Genomic DNA, 6,521 nt, shown 5'->3' with positions numbered 1-6,521 from the left:
TCACTCGGCATCTCCAGCATCTTCAGCGTTCTGTGCCTGGTCTGCCTGGGCACCTCTGTTTGCTGCAGGGTCATTCCCACCCCTGCCAGCATCAGCTTTCCCCGTTCCTCTTTGGGTACCTTCTCTCCCTTCTTTGCAGGGGCTTTTTTAGGCTTAGGCTCTGGCTTCGGAGGAGTACGTTTAGCAGATAACCTGGAAGATCTTCTCTGTGGTTCCTCCTTCACCTTGGCTTTATCTCCTTTAGCATCCCCTTCAGCCTTCTCCTGCGCATGATGAGGAAGGTCACCATGTCAGGCCACAGGTGCTGGCTGCAGGGAAGCAGAGGCGCAAAGGCTGTGGTCATCCTGGGGTTGTTCTTGCCTCTTGTTCACTCTGTTCCGGGTGATTGATATTTTAATGGGTCTCAATAGACTGCATAATATTGTTTTCTAAAATTACATTCCATAATTACCTTGTTATTCTGCAGAAAACTGTACAGAGATAAATACATTAAAATAACTTCAATGGAAATTTAAAATAAAAAATTATTTCCATTGCAGTGAAAGAAAGATGTAGGTGGCATGAACATTTCAGCAAAAGGAGCTTATCTGTGGTTATTCAATTTGTCAGTCTTAAGTTATTTATTTATTTATTTATTTATTTATTTATTTATTTTGTCAGAAGATCCAAATCAATAAGCTGAGATGCTAGCGTTTGAAAACCTGGTGTGCTGAAGGTAGCTGACTTATTAATCTATATATAGCACACTGAGAAGAAGACTTAGGAGTTTTTTTTGTATAATTTCTTTATTGATTAAGGTATTACATATGTGTCCTTATTCCCCCATTACTCCCCACCTCCCATTCATGCCCCCACCCCCCTGTGGTCTGTGTCCATTGATTAGGCTTATATGCATGCATATAAGTCCTTCGGTTGATCTCTCCCCCTTACTCCCACTGTCCCCTACCTTCCCTGAGGTTTGACGTTCTGATGGATGTTTCTCTGTCTCTGAATCTATTTTTGTTCATCAGTTTATGTTGTTCATTATATTCCACAAATGACTGAGGTCATGTGATATTTATCTTTCTCTGCTTGGCTTATTTCACTTAGCATAATGCTCTCCATCTCCACCCAAGCTGCTGCAAATGTTAAGAACTCCTTTTTTACCGCAGCATAGTATTCCATTGTGTAGATGTACCACAGTTTTTTAATTCACTCATCTGCTGATGGGCACTTAGGCTGTTTCCAAATTTTAGCTACGGTGAATTGTGCTGCTATGAACATAGGGGTGCATATATCCTTTCTGACTGGTGTTTCTAGTTTCTTGGGATATATTCCTAGAAGTGGGATCACTGGGTCAAATGGGAGATCCATTTTTAGTTTTTTGAGGAAACTCCATACTGTTCTCCACAGTGGCTGCACCAGTCTGCATTCCCACCAGCAGTGCACGAAGGTTCCTTTTTCTCCACATCCTTGCCAGCACTTGTCATTTGTTGATTTGTTGATAATAGCCATTCTGACAAGTGTGAGATGGTACCGCATTGTTGTTTTGATTTGCATTTCTCTGATGATTAGTGACTTTGAGCAGGTTTTCATATGTCTCTTGGCCTTCCTTTTGAAAAGTGTCTATTTAGATCAGTTGCCCATTTTTTGATTGGGTTGTTTATCTTCTTTTTGTTAAGTTGCATGAGTTCCCTGTAAATGTTGGAGATTAAAATCTTATTGTTGATATCATTGGCAAATAAGTTCTCCCATGCAGTGGGCTTTCTTGTTGTTTTATTGATGGTTTCCTTTGCTGTGCAAAAGCTTTTTATTTTGATGTAGTCCCATTTGTTTATTTTCTCTTTAGTTTCCATTGCCTAGGAGCAGTATCAGGGAAGAAATTGCTTTGGCATATGTCAGAGATTTTTCTGCCTATGGATTCCTCTAGTATTTTTATGGTTTCCTGTCTTATGTTTAAGTCCTTGATCCATTTTAAGTTATTTTTTTCACCCTTAAACAATTTCTTCCTTCTGATGATAAAAAACATGTACATTTACTGTCTGTGCTAATGACTAAGTCTATTGTCATGGATTTTGTGAGCAATTATGGTTAAAACATACCTATTTAGACTTTGTGGTCAATACGGTGAGCATGAATGTCAAAATTATTTTTGAATTAGGTTCTTCATTTTGTTTAAATTATTAATTACACTTATGACAAGCCAATGTAGCCTTGTAGAAGGTGCTGTTGTTAACTATAAAATAACTGGCAACAAGACAGGCTTTTTTTCTTTTTAATGATTGGCTTTTACTGGAAGAAAGTATAAAAATGGCAGAATTTATAAACTAGGATTGAGTTGTCAAGGTTGTCTTTTGTTAATTGAAATAAAAGAAACATTGCCACTACTGAATTTACTGTACTATTCTAAACTTAAGATTCATTTCTTAATGCTTGGGATTTTGATGTCTCAAAAACCAAACCAATGGAAGTGCTGTATTTGCATTAGAAAAGCTAATAATACTTAATCTGCACTTTACGGTATAAGTCTTACTCTGCCTAAATTCATAAACAGAGCAGCCCTGAACCATATTTTATTTATGCAACCCTATTGAAGAATATAATGTGTTTGTTGTTTTTTAAAGTCTGTATCTTGCATCTCTATTGAAGCTGTGTAAATCTTTTTAGAGTGCAATTTTCAAAAATATTGTTTTTCCAAACAAAATCCTGCCAAACAAAACACCATTTTCAATGGTGGTGAATAATGTTACTGTGTAGTTATGTATTCCCTATATCTAAATACTTATTGATGCCACACACACACACACACACACACACACACAAAATAGAACTCATGTTCGAATGAAGTCTGTTCTTCTTGATTAAAAAAAAAAAGAACAGCAAACAGGAGAAAATAATGAAGAACCAAGATAATGAGCCAAGACAGGCCATTTATGTGGGAAATCCACTGGAAACAGCTTGGGTGAGGCAGAAAGTTGCAGGGGAGAGGGGGGACAGGGCTTCAGGGAAATACCAAGGCTAACAGTGTGAGCGAGGTTGTTGGAGTCTCAGATATGACACCCACTCAATGCTTATCAAAGGAGCAATGGCCTCTGCCAGAGCTTCTGTCTGTGATAAAGCTGCTCCCCAGCTCTTGACCTGATGCTGGACAATTCAGGTCCTCCCCGTATGTCTCTGGTGCCTCTCAAGCTGCTATGCCAGCGCTGGAGCTCAGAGGGAGGGAGTGAAAGTAAGCCCTTACGAGGATCTGCCTGGGGCTCCAAACACCCTCCATCTACCTCAGCCTCAAACCCTGCTGGGTTTTGCAGCAAGAAATTACAGAGACTTCTCTTCCTGGCACTGAAACCCTGGGCTGGAGGACTTGGTGTGGGGGTGGGAGCCCTTGCTCCTCAGGGGGGACCTCTGCAGCTGAGATATTCCTTCCGATTTTCATCTGCCACATGTGGGTGTGGGACCAGCCTGTTTTCCTACCAGTCTCTATGTGTCTTCTTTATATCCTTAGTTACAGGCCTTCCATTCAGCCAGATTACATCTGAATGATGGTTGTCCTGTAGTTAAGTTGTAATTTTGATGTGGTTGTGGAAGGAGGTGAGTACTGCGTTTACCTGCACTGTCATCTTGACCAGAAGTTCCTGAATACTTGTAATGACGGTAATAGACAAGGATAGGTAAACAAACTTATAAAGTATGGTAAATAGATAACTGGAAATAAGATGGCTAAAATAAGGCCTACTATCACAGCAACACAGTAAGTGTAAATAGTTTAAACTAACAAATGGCAGGTTTCTTATATTGGTAAAAAACAAAACCAAATGAAACAACCAAGGGGCAAGGTTCAAATCCAGCAGATAATTCTATATGCTGTCTTTGAGACAAAGTTTAAAATAAAAACATGTAACTCTTTAACTTCTTCTTACAAACTATTCATTGGAAGCAAGAGGCAGCTGAGGGAATAAATATCCAGAATGTAAGGAACTTTCATATATCACCTAAAAATAAAATTACCCCAAGTAGAAAGAGAAAAGGCTAGGCAAAGTATATGAATAGTCAATCTACTGAGGGAGAAATGGAATTTTGTAGAAAAAAGAAAAGGACTTATGGCATAATTATATAATCACTTATGAATTACATATGACTCTTCCAAACCAGATGCACCATCAAGAGAACACCCACCATTATGTGATAGTAATTACATTTGGCCACCTTTAATATTTTGCCAACATTTGGTCTTATACAATCCTAGATTAGCATCAAAAATCTTTTTTGTTGTTGTTTTTGTTTTGAAGTTATATTTGTTAAGGTAGGAGGATAGAAGGTATTTTACTTTGTTGTCTTGTTAACTTTAACTTATTTAGATATATTCCATCTACACCCTCACCTTGGCCCCACAAATATTAGAGGACAGCCTGATAAAGGTGCAAGAAGAATAAAAGAATATCACAACAGGCCTTTGTACATATTTGGAAGACTCTACAAGTACAGCAATGGTTAAATGGTGTGTTAATTTCCTATTGCTGGTGTAACAAAGTAGCACAAACTTAGTGGCTTTATAGCAACACAAATTTACTATCTTATAGTTCCGGAGGTCAGAAGTCCAAAATAACTTTAACTGGGCTAAAAAAATCAAGGTGTTGGCAAAGCTGTGTTCCTTCTGGAAGCTCAGATACTCCAAAATCATCTCCCCATTTCAAGTTCACTGGCTTAGTCACACTTGTCAGTCCCTTTTGCCATGTAAAGTATCATAGTCACATGTTCTAAGGATTAGGATAGGGACATCTTTGGTGGGGGACATTATTCTGTCTATCACAAATGGAGTGTGGGAATGGAAAGGCAGGTAGAAAGCAGAGCACTTAGAAAAAGATTTTCACTTTTAAAAAATATCATTTTGTGCTACCGTTTAAACTGCTTTTGCCAAGAAGATTTTACTTTTATAACAGCTATTTACAAATATATTTTGATCCCTCAGTCATTTTTAAATGTATATTTTTGGAAGGCAAATTTTATATCATTCATCTCTTTGCCTTGTATTATTTTGATAGCCTTGTAAAGTCATTTGTTTAAATAATCCCATTTAATAGAGATAAAAATAGGTATATGTAGAGCATAATTGTGTTACCTAATATTTGTGCTTGAATAAAGGGAAATCTTTTGGAAGTATAACCAGTGGAATAAAAGAATGCAAATAAGGCAAAACAAAACAAAACAAAATAAAACAAAACAAACAAACAAACAAGACTTGGGAAGTATTTCATCATGTCTCTTCCAAAAAGCTAGTTCCAATCTGGGCCTTGTACCTTATTAATACTGATATCCCAGGGGCCAAGGAGTTAAGTTGTTATTTGCTTCCTAATAACAAATATTAGGACCTAAGGCAAATATTAAGTTAAATACCTGATGAAATATTCCTAGGAGAACTAAACTCTATTGGCCAGTAGTAATAGTTTATTTTTCCCTCTTTTCCTGATCCTCTTGTATCAGCAAACCAAATTTTAGCAGTCATAAAATACATCACTTTTTAAAAAATTTCTTTATTGATTAAGGTGTTACATATGTGCCCTTATTCCCCCATTTCCACCCCCCCCCGCCGATTACCCCCACTCATGCCCTCACCACCCTGTTGTCTGTGTCCATTGGTTAGGCTTATATGCATGCATACAAGTCCTTTGATTGATCTCTCCCCCTTACCCCCACCCTCCCCTACCTTCCCTCTGAGGTTTGATGGTCTGATCGATGTTTTTTCTGTCTCTGGATCTATTTTTGTTCATCAGTTTAGCAGCACAATTCACCATAGCTAAGATTTGGAAACAGCCTAAGTGCCCATCAGATGAGTGGATTAAAAAACTGTGGTACATCTACACAATGGAATACTACGCTGCGGTAAAAAAGAAGGAGTTCCTACCATTTGCAACAGCGTGGATGGAACTGGAGAGCATTATGCTAAGTGAAATAAGCCAGTCAGAGAAAGATAAAATACATCACTTTAAAACAGAAATTATTTAATACATATCCAATGGACAAAGATAAAAGCAGCCTACTCTGCACATAGCTGCCCACATCCCTGCTCCTAAAAGTAGCTCCCCCCAAATTCTAATGGTCTGGGTGTCCTCACTTTGGGTGGAGGTACCCTTATAGTGATTTACCTTTTGTTTGTTTGAGGATTTCTTTCTTATTTATTTATTTAGATCTTTATTTTTGAAAGTATTACATATGTCCCTTTCCCCCCGCCCCCCCCATTGACCTCTCCCACCCGCCCCCCTGCTCCCCACCTCTGACTTTCACCACCCTATTGTCTGTGTCTATGGGTTATGCTAGTGATCCCACTTCTAGGAACATATTCCAAGAAATCAGAAACACTCATCAGAAAGAATATATGCGCTCCTATGTTCATAGAAGTGCAATTTACAATAGCTGAGATTTGGAAACAGCCTAAGGGCCCATCAACAGACGAGTGGATTAAGAAACTGTGGCATATCTATACAATGGAATACTACTTGACTGTAAAAAATAAAAAACTCTTACCATTTGCAACAGCATGGATGGAC

The 6,521-nt window shown here is 38.3% G+C and overlaps 1 pseudogene across 1 annotated transcript; it reads right to left on the bottom strand.

The window, feature by feature from the left end:
* On the bottom strand, nt 1-3,596 carry LOC308241261 (non-histone chromosomal protein HMG-17-like; annotated as a pseudogene). Its single transcript has 2 exons — nt 3,585-3,596; nt 1-263 (listed from the first exon to the last, which is right to left on the bottom strand). The product of its transcript is annotated as a non-histone chromosomal protein HMG-17-like (transcript).
* Nucleotides 3,597-6,521: the final 2,925 nt, after the last annotated feature.

Source organism: Plecotus auritus (genome assembly GCF_963455305.1).
Source record: "Plecotus auritus genome assembly, chromosome: 2".
Classification (NCBI taxonomy): domain Eukaryota; kingdom Metazoa; phylum Chordata; class Mammalia; order Chiroptera; family Vespertilionidae; genus Plecotus; species Plecotus auritus.
Note: the sequence above shows the minus strand (reverse complement) of the source record. Positions and strands in the feature narration are given on the sequence as shown.